We start from the raw sequence: 13,049 nt of genomic DNA, 5'->3' as shown, positions 1-13,049 counted from the left end.
TAGGCTTAATTGTGAGCTCCCCGAGATGTGGCTTATGAATGCTACTATCTCTTAGGTTATTTTTCAATATGGTATTATCTTAACACCCGAGTCTAAGAATATACCACTTGCTTAGTATTGTGTAAAAGAAATTCCTAAATTCCTAAATCATAATTAGTGACATACTACAATTTTCTAACATGACAACATCTTAAGTAGTTGTGATTAGAGAATATTGAGAAATCTCTTTTTAAGGTTGAATTTATTCAATCATGTATTGGCTTTATTCCGTGCCAAATTTGCTTGTATTTTAGCAATTAGATACCTTGTATTTAGGTGGGAATTATGTAAGGGTTATGTGTGAGAGAATGTGAAAAAAACTCAAGTTGTGTGCAAACAAAGGAGCCTCGTGATTGACTCACAACTGGCAAGTCACCAAAGTGGCACACGTGTGAATCATGCAAGGAACTGAAGGATCACGACATTTGGAGCACTACAGGACAAAAATGTACAGTCTAGCCAGGCAGTTAGCTCATGACTCAAACTCGCGACTCGTTCCACTCACGAGATTGAATCGCCAGAATGCCTAATTTGGATGAAAACTGACTTTTCACATTCCTCACATACACCACTATAAATACCCTTATACCCACGAAATGTAGAGAGTTTCCAAAAAGAATTTTGAGAGAGAACCCCTAGAGAAAAATAAGATTAACTCATTTGATTCTCCAAATTCCCCTACTCTCACCCTCTCCATTGACATATCCTTGAGAGGTACATTTGAAATCTTTATCTCACCATACCCATATCAATGATGAGGTATTTTGGGACTTGGGAAGCAATTCAGAGATGACCAATTTACTCGATTGATGCAATGGGCTTATTGCAGGATCCGGGAAGCTAAAGAAGATAAGATTAGGCATAGCCCTATTGGAGCAAGAAGCTTAGAGGGCATAGGTGCATTGGATAAATTAGGCTTAGAGGGTCTTCTACTATTCATGTATCCCAACTTTATTCTTTAGTGGATCATTTGACCGCTTGGAGGGCGGCGGAGAGGTTTTTCGCCGAGTTCTTTAGTTTCTTTTTTAATAACATGTGCAAGTGTTATCCTTGTGTTTGCATTTTTCTTCATTTACTCTTTACCTTTTAATTACTGCTGTGTTTGTGATTAATGATGGTTTAGAGAGTTTTACCAATTTGGATATAGCTTATATTCATCATTCCGCACATATATTATTTGTGTATAAGCTTGTGTTGGTATTGTAAAATTGGGGGTCTAAACATTCATTAGTGTTTTACACACTAATTGAACTTTCACTCTTTATTCCAGTTATTAAAGGGATCATATTATTTTATTTTCCAACAAGTACTATTGAAGTTTCCTGTAATAAATGACAGTTTCATTAGAAAATGCATTGCATTATGTAGGAATATTGTGTCGTTCATGTTATTTCGGATTTTGATGGCAATAGAAATATGATCGATATGAGGGATATGAACTTATCAAAGTGAAAAGGTAGTCAATTACTATCTTCTGGATTCTTAAAAGTAGAAATGTACGACAAATCAATTCATGTGAGATATTAGATTGAAATATTCTTGAAACAAGATAATTCTCCCATTAAATTTTCAAATTTTATTCATCGAGGCACATTTAGAAGATATTTGTTGCTTGGCGTCTTTTTAGTTTACTTTGGTAAGTTATTATCATTTTAGTATTTATAAATAGAAAATGTCATAAGGTTACAATAAGATGCAATCTGTTGCATTGTATTTTGTTTAACATTTTAGTTCCATAAAAAAAAATGTAGAATTTTTTGTGTTTATTTGTTATTATCTCTCTTGCATCTTTGCAACCTGTTTGTCAAAGGAAAAGAAAGATGTCTACCTAGTTGCATCTTCTAAGTTTGTTTGTACCATGTAGTTGATTCGATTGCAAAATTATTATAGTAAAAGTACATATAAATATATAATTTTGCTAAGTTATATTGCTTATTCAATACTATTTGTTGTTTACCTTAACACTACTAATTTAGGCTCTACTTTACAACGCTAACACTATAAACAGCCTTTTGTTAGTTTGAACTTTGACTTTCATATAAGATAATCGATGGTGTACAAAGACTCCAAACTCCTAGCGCTGGGACGGTTCATGGCACAGGCTATATGTATTGGTGGAATCGCAACACCATAAACTTGCACGCTATCTGATTTGGGTCGTAGATCCTAGATTAAAGAAAAAGGAGAGAGAGAGAGTATGAAGAAAATATAAAACAACACTGAATACACCCAAAACATGTTTTGAGATTCAGTATTTGCATAGTGAAATTAAGTAAGCATTTTGTTTTGTAAATGTACTTAACCAAACAGAACCTTTCTACTAAATCCTACTGTTGAAGCATCCAGTGAACTACGTGATGATGAAGCCTCGCGGAGCAGAAACAGAGTGTTGAATATTAGCTCTGATACCATGTTGAATATTAGCTCTGATACCATGTTAAATGGAGAATATTATCAAACGCAATGTGTTATACCATGTTGTGTATGCTAGAGAGGATGCGGAAGAGAAAGCATAGAATAAGAACATCAAGAACACGAGAGTTACGTGGTTCAGCCTTGACGGCTTACATCCACGAAGGAATCCCTTAAGGGCTACATCTTTATTGTGTAGGAGTGTAGTACAATAATCTGTGTTATAATGAACCCTAACATGAGTATATATAGGCGACTAAACCCTAGACTACTAGTACAAGTAGGACTGGACTTGGGCCTATTACATTGGGCTAATATCTGTCTAATATATATCTCTAACACCCTCCCTCAAACTCAAGGCGAAAGCTCGATGAAGGCTTGAGGTTGGATAAGTATGAGAAGATCACTTGGAGATGCCTTGAAGAATGCCTTTGAAGAAACCACAATGAAGAATGTGCCAATTGACCAATTTTGGAGCTTCAAATGAAGAAACGGAGTCCAAAATCGGAATCTACGCGAAAAACTGAGCAAGATAGGCCCTTTCAGAAATTTTGACTTTTGGTCAAAGGTCAATGCAAAAAGTCAAAGTCAACTGGTCTAGGGTCAAAGTCAACGGATACTGGTCCGGGTCGGTTCCGGGTTTCCGGGTCGGATCACGGATCAGGCAGCAGAGCCGCTGACGTCATCCTATGACGTGTCGCTGACGTGGAGTAGGGCTGATGTGGCAACGGCTTGCGTGACGCTGACGTGTCAAGATGACGTCAGCATCAGACTTCAGGCGAGTTCTTCGGCGCGTGGATGGCACGTGAGAAGTCACCGGCGCGTGGATTAGATGCCAGAAATTCCACCGGCGCGTGAGGGCGCGTGTTTTGTCAGATTATGGCCGGAATTTCAGGGTTTGTAGATCGGTGAACGAGGAAGCCGTCAGGGCGGCGCGTGTACCAAGAAAATTATATGAAATTCATGAATCTGAGGCGGCGCGTGTGGTAGGTTCCGGAGCTGTTGGCGGCGCGTGGCGGCGCGTGAAGCTTCCTTTGGTGGCCGATTTCCTGGCTTTTGGTCGCGGGAGGTCGTGGATCACGTCTGTGGTATTGGTTTCATCAGGCAAGGCTTGGATTTGCACAGATCTGAGAAGTTGAGTCACGGCTTTGCTTGAGTTTGTGGATCTTCGACACAGCACTGAGCCACGGTGGCTGCGAGATGCCATGGAGTCTAAATCCAGCAAAGAAGCATGTGTGATTTTTTTTTTTTTTTTTTTTTTCAACGGATACTGGTCCGGGTCGGTTCCGGGTTAACGGTTAGCCAGGTGACGTGGTGCTGACGAGGCGACACTGCTGACGTGGCTAGCGACGTGGCTGATGACGTGGTGATGACTTGGATTAGGGCTGACGTGGCAAAGGCTTGCGTGTGCTGACGTGGAAAGATGACGTCATCTGATGACGTCAGCAACAGTTTTCCGGCGCGTGGAGGAGGGTGACAAGTCCACCGGCGCGTGAATGACAGGCCAGAATCCTAGGCGGCGCGTGGGGGCGCGTGCCACGGCGGTTGAAAGCCAGATTTCTGCTGTAGGCAGATCGGTGGTCGACATGGCCAATAGGGCGGCGCGTGTGACGAATTAATGAGCTACAAAAGAGGAAATCTAGGCGGCGCGTGGGGAGGTTCCGGAGCTGTTGGCGGCGCGTGGCGGCGCGTGAGACCTCCGTTGGAGGCCGTGTTCCTGGGTTTTGGTCGCGGGAGGTCGTGGATCACGTCAGTGGTGTTGGTTTCATCAGGCGAGGCTTGGTTGGTTGTTGGATTTTGACACAGCACAGAGCCATGGTGGCTACAAGATGCCGTGGAGTCTAGATCCGGCAGGCAAGCATGTGTGACTTTTGATGGTGGTGTGCACGTGAGAATCTTCTTTGCTTGCTAGAGATGTTTGTTTGATGCCAAGAACGGAGTTTGGCTCTGATACCATGTTGAATATTAGCTCTGATACCATGTTGAATATTAGCTCTGATACCATGTTAAATGAATCAGAGCTAATATTCAACACAGAGCATGTCAAGAATTACATGGAGGTGAAAACGACAGTGTTTTAATCAAAAGGAAAAGAAGTAGATTGAAGAAACAGAGCCGTTACATTAAATAGCTAACAGATGTTGATCTATGATTAGTTAGCTTTGATAGTTAGTTATTCTTCTCTCTCTCTCTCTCTGCTGCGTGTATATAAAGAAGAGTAGGGCTTGTAAATCAGTTAAGAGCTTCCAGATATTTTCTGTGATCAGTAAAATTATTTTTCTATTTAGAATTGCTCTCAATTTTACAAGGTATCAGAGCTTCCAAACTCATCAATGGCTTCCAACGTAGCTGTGGATTCTGAAACACAACCAACGGATCCTTTGCCTTCAACAAATCCTTCCACGACTGCAAATCGCAGATCAAATTCTACTTCTTCAATGGATGATCAAAATTCCAATCCATCGAGTCCTTACTTTCTTGCACCGTCTGATAACTCTGTGGTTCTTGTCTAGCAACCACTCATTGGTCCTGAGAATTACCTGAGTTGGTCGAGAGTTGTGTTTCTCTCCTTGAATGGCAAAAACAAATTTGGTTTTGTCAATGGCCAAATTTCCATGCCTGATCCATCTTCATCTCTGTACAATGCTTGGCACAGATCAAACACCACCATTCTTTCTTGGTTGGTGAATTCCTTGAGCAAAGAGCTTCAATCTAGTGTGATGTGCTTTCACACTGCAAGGGATTTATTGATCGACATGCAAGACAAGTTTTCTCAGCCAAAGGTTTCAAGATTCTTTGATGTTCAAAAAGAAATTTCAAAGCTTTCACAAGGTCCCATCTCGATAAGTTCTTATTTTACAAGATTCAAGATTTTATGGGATGAACTTGGGAATTATCAAGCATTTCCTACCTGCACTTGCACTTACGGTTCTCAAAAATCTCAGTTAGATGCACAAAAGAAGGATCAAGTTTTTCATTTTCTCATGGGGCTTAATGATAGCTATGCTAATCTTAGAAGTCAAATTCTAATAACTGAGCCTCTTCTTGTCTTCAATAAGGTTTACTCATTGATTTTGCAAGAAGAGAAACATAGGTAGATTAGTCAAGCAGATATAGTTCTTGAACCAACTGCTTTGTATGCTACTAATAACTCAAATGCTAAGAGTTATCAAGGACAAACCTATCACAATGGGAATTAGCAAGGGCATCAAGGTAGCAATCTACTGTGGAGTTGTTGTACTTACTGTGGCAATGGGTCGGGTTCAAAGAAGGAAAGGCCTAGTTGTACTTACTGTGGAGTTGTTGGCCATATTGTAGACAAATGCTACAAATTGCATGGTTATTTACCAAGCTATAAGCCTAAAGGGAAATCTACTAATTAGGTTTATAGTCCAAGAAATTTTGGGACTTTCTCTCCCAATCTTGGCAGTTTTGGCAATTTTGCTCCTTAACCCCTATTTAGTTTTCCTAATCAAGCTGAGATGATGAATTTTCCACCACAGATGATGAATTGCTCACCACAACACTCTGGATCATAAGCTTAGTGTCCAATCACTCAAGCTCAATGTGAGCAATTACCCTCTTTCCTAGCTTTTCAGTCTCTCAATGAAGCTTCAACTCATCAAGCTACACCTGCTCTAAGCAACTTTAGTTTTGTCACCACTTGCAAATGTTGCTGCCAGTACTAGTGCTTCCTTGCCATCTCACTTGTCTAACAACTTCTCAGGTAATCCTTTTTGGTTACCGCCAAACTTGTCTCATTCTATTTTTTCAACCCGGTATGTAGATAGACAAGCATATAAACCCCAAGATTGGATCATAGACACTGGTGCTACTGATCATATGGTGCACTCTGTCTCTTGTTTAACCACCATTATATCCACTATAAACACCTATGTTTATCTGCCTAATGGAGAAAGGGCTTTAGTAACACACATTGGGACAATACACATTTTAGAAACTTTAGTGCTTTACGGAGTTTTATGTGTTCGTTCATTTACTTTCAACCTCATTTCTGTTAATTAGCTCACCAAAACTTTGTTTAGCTGTCTTGTTTTTCTTGGTTCCTTTTGCTATATCTACAACCTAGTTCACTGGAACATGACTGGACTGAGTAAAGCAACAAAAGGTCTATATCTACTACAACATAGTTCTTTTCCATCATCCTTTATGCTTGCTGTTTGCTCACCTTTTCCTCCTTAACCTTCTGCTACAGACTTTGCTACTACAACTTATGATTTGTGGCATTTTTGTTTAGGACATCCTTCTCATGCAAAATTGTAAAGTTGTTATTTACAACTATGTTAGGACATATGTGTTTTCACTTATTAAGAACATATGTCACTTATTTATGTAAATTGGCTAATCCTTTGACAAAACGAACTCTACTTGTAATTGGGTAGTTCTAGGTGTTTTTAATACTTCAAGAAACAAGGTTTCAAGGTCAAGTGTTGAAGTCATCAAGTCTGTCCAAGAAAAAGCAAGCTGAAGTGCAATTTCATTAAAGCTCGACACCTGCTCGATAGCTACCTCGACACCTGCTATCTGTCGAGATTTAAAAATTTAGATTTTCTGATCTGATTTTCTTGGGATCCGTGAATATGTTTTTGGGCCTTCTTTTCTCCAAACCCTAAACATATAAAAGGATTGTTTTAAGAGCCGTCTAGGTAGACACAAGTTGAAAATTCATTGAGCAATCTCTGTTCAAGCAAATTGTGATCAAAAGACGAAGTTCTTGACCTAGTTCATCTTCCTCCAAGAAGTTGCTGTGTATTTGCACCATAGGGTTTTGTGACCAAGCATCTTCCTGATCTTCATCGTGTAGGATGAACTGAAGAACTTTGCAGCCAACCTTTCTTCCTTAAGTTGGTGTTCTGAAGTCGCGTACTGGGATCTGCACATTGGTTAGTCACGTACTTGGGAGCCATGCATCAAAGGTGGGAACTGTCGCTACAGATCAAGTCCAATTGGGTATTGGGGTAAGGGTTCAACGGTAAGTTGGTAAGGTACTTGGGATTCCTTTACTTGTAACCGCTTGATTTGATAATAGTGGAGTTTCGGGAGTGGTGACCTGAAAATCACCCGGTGGGGTTTTTGCCGCGAGGTTTTTCCCCATTCGTAAACAAATCACCGTGTCATTTAATTTCTGCTGCATATTTAGTTATTTGGTGATTTGTTTGTGCTTCCACACAGTTGCATGATTAATTGATTAATTAACAACTTTGGCTAATTAATTAATTTGGATTAATCACAAGGGGTCATTCAGATTGTGGCCTATCAAGTGGTATCAGAGCAGGCACACTCTGATTAGGTTTAATCTTTGTTGTGTTGATCCATTGACCCCTGTTTGTCATGGATAGAGAACAGTCATTAATCATACCTCCTTTATTTGATGGCACTAACTATGCATACTAGAAAGTACGCATGAGAGCTTTCTTGCAGTCTTTAGATGAGAATGTGTGGCAAGCTGTAGAGATTGGCTAGACTAAGCCAAAAAAAGAACCGACCGATTGGGATGATGCAAAGATCAAGGCGGCTAACTTCAACAACAGAGCGTTAAATGCCCTATTTAGCGCAGTCACCAATGAGGAGTCCAAGAAGATATCTTCAACTGAAACTGCTAAGGAGGCTTGGACCATCCTCCAGACAACCTATGAAGGAACAAAGGCTGTCAAAGATTCAAAGTTTCAGAGGCTCACTACTAGCTTTGAAGAAATTAAGATGGAGGAGGATGAGTCGTTTGATGAGTTCTATGCCAAGCTCAAGGACATAGTGAACTCAGCCTTCAACCTTGGGGAAACCATTCCTGAACCCAAGGTTGTAAGGAAGGTGCTCAAATCTCTACCTGAGAGATTCCATGCCAAGATCACGGCAATAGAAGAATCAAAGGATATTGACAAGATTCCTTTGACTGAGCTGGTTGGAACTTGCAGATCTATGAGCTAGGACTCTCTAGGATTGGTAAAACTGGTAAAAGCAAGACCATGGCCTTGAAGGCGAAAAGCAGTGATACAGATGAGTCTTCCGATGATGAAGATTCCAAGATGAAGTCCTACATTACAAGGCAGTTCAAGAAGTTTATGAAGAATGCTAATGGGAGGAATTTCAACAAAGACTGCAGACAATCCAGTTCTTCTCAGTTCAAGAGTCAAGACAAAGGAAAGAAGGATGCTAAGAATGGCGGTCAGTACACTGTTCCTGCAGGACCAAAATGTTTTGGATGTCATGGATTTGGTCACATGAAGCATGAATGCCCTACATATCTTAAGAGCATTGGGAAGAGTAAGGCACTTGCTGCAACCTTGAGTGACACTGAGCCTGAAGATGATTCTAACAATGAGGATGACGGAATCTTAAATGCCTTCACTGCCACAATCAATCCTACTGAAGGGATTGTTGAAGAAGTGGATGAAGAAGAAGAACTTGTGGAGTCAAAATCTGACAAGATGGATGATCAAGATGATATCCATTCAGCCTATGAGAAGCTTTACAAGCTTTTTGAGAAGCATGAGAAATTGTACAGGCTAACCACCAAGAAGCTCAGTGATGTGGAACTTGATCGTGAAGAGTTGTCCACAAAGTTTGATGAGGCAAATCAAACTATTAGAGCACTAAGATTTGAGAACAACTTTTTGGCTAAGAAGACCAAGCAGCTTGAAGCTGAGCTGTTTCAAGTTAGAGCTCAATTGGAGAGAACTTCAAGTGCAAAGCTTGATGAGATGCTTGAAAATCAGAAATCTGCTTCAGATCGAACTGGCTTGGGGTATGGTCTTTCTATCTCTAATACTGCTTCTACTAGCAATACTGTTTTTGTTTCTCCTACTAATAATACTAAAATTGAGAACACTGATGTCAAAATTGAATTAGCTAGTGAGAACTTAGACAAGGATAAATCTATCTTAGGAGCACCCCCTAAACAAGATAAGAAAGATGCTAAAAATCCTAGGGCTAAGAAGGCTAACTCTCAAAAGTCTAAACAAAAGAAGTAGCATCTTTGTCATCATTGTGGAGCTGCCGGTCATACTCGACCAAATTGCTATAAGTGGCTAGTCACTCAACAGAGCAATGGCATGATAGCATCTGAGAGCCAAAATCAGCTTCAATCCTCTCTTGCTCCTCTTGGAGATATTCTAAAAGCCCTCTTGCTTCTTTCTAACTTGAACGGTTTCAATTCTTCCCCCTTACCACCAGTTCAAAGATTCAATCAAAGGAAAGGTTCTTCCAAGGTGTGGAAGAAAAAGGACTCTAAGTGATTTCATCACTTTATTTTCTTTTTTTCTTTTTTCTTTTTTTGCATTGCTTGTGTGTTTTGCATTTTTGTTGAATCAGTCTAGTTTTACGCTTTGCTTTGTTTAACATGTTTTGTGTGTTTACTTTCAGTTTTGTTTATTTTGTTTTTAATATAAAAAAAAAAATTTTGAATTGAAAAATCAGAAAAATACAAAAACAGTGTGTGTTTTGTGTACATTGGTACTTGTGTACCTTGGATGGCCATTGAAACAAAATTTTCTAAACTTTGTATCTTTTGTAGTTTAGATGAGCATCTCTATGCACAACTAAGCAAGTGAGTTTTGTGGCTCTTATTTGTGATGAGTAAGATTAAATTATCTCTTAAACTTAACACTCGTATCACTCTTTTTGACGGGTAGGACTAGAAAATCCTAAGAGAAAGGCATAAATAATCATCTCACCACTGTTACCCGCCAATCATAATATGACACCTGTATACTTCAGCATAGCAAAAGTGCAGTGTCAAAGACATTCGTATGCTTCGGCATAGCAAAAGTGTGATGTCAAATGCTTAAAATCTTGGGTATTTCTTTTCTCTCTTTTATATGCCCATGTATGATATGCTTAAAAGAAAATATGCAAAGAAAATAAAAAGCAAAAATATCAAAAATGCTTTAAATATGGTTACAAGCGTGTATTCTAGGAGATATGGGAGTTATAGGATGTACCTCGAAGGTGATAGTCCCTATCAAACAGTTATGATTGTGTGTGAGTTAAAGTTATTTTCTCATATCTCAGATCGTCATAACATGCATACACATATGCAATCTTGCGATGTTTTTCACATACAACACGCAATATTCTTTGTTACTTTTGATACATGTGCAGGTACAATGTGATTTGGCCATCACAAGTGTTTACATGTGCTAATGTATGCTCACTAAACTGTCTTAACTTGTTTTTGAAAAATAAAATTGGTTAGACTTGTTTAGTATGTGTGTGTGTGTTTTTGAGGATCCATGTGCTTAAATTCTTGTTGAGAGATGATTTTGAGAGCCTTATATGTTGAATGGATCATTAGTTGAGGTGTCTGTTGGATTGCATTCATGTCTGTATTTTTCTCTTCTCGAAAAACTGCTTTTAACTGCTTGCTCGACACCTCCTCGATACCTGGTCATCTGTCGAGCCTCTCAAGCCTTTTTCTTATCGCAATCTCGACACCTCTTCGACACCTGATGGATCGATCGAGAAAGTTTCTGTCCCCTCGATACCTTCTCGACACCTTGTCAATCGATCGAGCTTCTAATCTTTGATATTTGATCTTGCACCTCGATACCTCTCAACACCTTCATCTGTCGAAGGCCATTTCTCTCGATACCTCCTCGACAGCTTCCTCGATACCTCTCGACACCTCAGCTGTCGAGATTTACTGAGGTGTCTATTTAAAGGATTTTCGCGATCTTTCTCTCATTCTGTCAATCTCTCTCGATCTATCCGAAGACTTTTCACCTCCCAAACAAGTTTCTCTCACTCAAATCTTCAAATCTTCATCATTTTCGGTCTTCCCTTGATTTCCTTCACTTGGTAAGTTCATTTTCCCTTCCTTTTTCATGCATTGCATGCTTTGAAACCTAGGTTTTGGGATTTTTTGAAATTTTTGGGGTTTTTCAAAATTGATGAGTTTTTATTGAAATTTTGTGTTAGGTTTTCATTTAAATGCTTTTAAAATGTCATACATTGCATTCCATGTGCATTAGAATGATATTCACATGCATTTAGATGTGTGCTATATGTTGTGTGCTGGTAGGATTGGATTGGGCTGAACCCATGATGCCTTTTTGATTTGCATGTCACATGCTCATGCATTCCCATGCATACGTACTTAGTGTTCAATATATTTGATATATGTGAATTGTTTTGGGAACTTTTCTGATTGTCTTCCTCTCTATCTCTTTCTCCTTCTTTTACGTTAGTAGTGTCTATGGCACCCAAACGTAAATCCACTCCTGCTCAGAACCCTTTGCGTTCTGGAGCTTCCTCTTCTTCTGACTCTACTCCTCTTAACCTTCGGTTCCATGATGGAGATGCCCACAAGGCATTTTCGGAGAACTTTTCTCGACGAGGTGTTCATTCGGAATGCCAAGTCATTCTAGCGGACTTTGCCGATACTGACCTTCCCACTGTCATTCACAGTAGGGGATGGGGGTCACTGTGTGACATCCCAGTCACTTGTCCCCTTGTGCTGATTCAGGAGTTTTACTCCAACATGCACGGGATAGATCATTCAGTACCTCTCTTTTTCACTCGCGTTCGAGGTACGCACATCCCTGTCACACCGCAGCTAGTTGCGGATGTGCTTAAGGTTCCTAGGATAGAGTTTCCTGACTATCCTTCTTGTGAGCGTCTGAGGACTGTGTCCAAAGATGAGCTCATCTCTGCCTTTTGTCAACGCCCTGCTGATTGGAGAGAGCATTAGTACACATTATGTAGGCCTTTTGCTAAAGGTCCTAGATTTCATAACATGGTGATGACTTTTGTACTCCATCCACTTTCTCACTACAACTCCATCACTAAGCCTCGTGCTCAATTTTTGTTATCTTTGTTAGAGCATCTTACTATAGATTTTCCTTCTCACTTCATTCTTTCTATCATAGAAGTTCATCTTGATTCGGCGTCCCATGATAAGCTTATCTTTCCTTCCACTATCACGAGGATCTTACGCCATTTTTCCGTTTCCTTTCCTGTGTCTGACCACTTCACACACATATCTGCCATAGATGCCGCTACCGTAAAACGTAGTTAGGCGCAGTTCAGATCGCGACAGGCAAATGCCACTCCTCCCTCCCGTTCGGCTCCGTCCAGATTTGCTCCATCCAGATCCGCTCCATCTACATCTGCTCCTTCTTCCTCTACAGGTGATGTATCTCTAGGAGACATTATGGCACAGCTGCAGCGCATGGACACTCGCCTTGATACACTCTCTGCTGAGTTGTATCAGGTGAATGTTCGTGTTGGTCATATTGTACGATGGCAAGCGACCATGGATGGTTTTGCTCCAGAGGCTACTCCTTCACCACCTACTCTAGCAGCTTCAGATTCTAAGAATGAGGATGATGAGGATGATGATGATAGGGATACTAGCTCTACTGATGAGATGTCTACATGACACTCTACCCTTTGTCACTCGTGACAAAAAGGGGAAGTAGTTTGGATTATGAGAGTAGTCATCTTAGGGGGAGAGTTAGTATAGGACATTTTGATAGGGGGAGTGTTGATATTCTTGAAGGATGTAGTGAGGCTTTTATGTATCTTTTCTTTTCTATTCTTTTTAGATACATTGATCTTGTATATGAGGTCCTTTGACCATT

This window comes from Quercus suber, unplaced genomic scaffold (genome assembly GCF_002906115.3).
Source record: "Quercus suber isolate HL8 unplaced genomic scaffold, Cork oak 2.0 scaffold_10, whole genome shotgun sequence".
NCBI classification, from domain to species: domain Eukaryota; kingdom Viridiplantae; phylum Streptophyta; class Magnoliopsida; order Fagales; family Fagaceae; genus Quercus; species Quercus suber.
Note: the sequence above shows the minus strand (reverse complement) of the source record.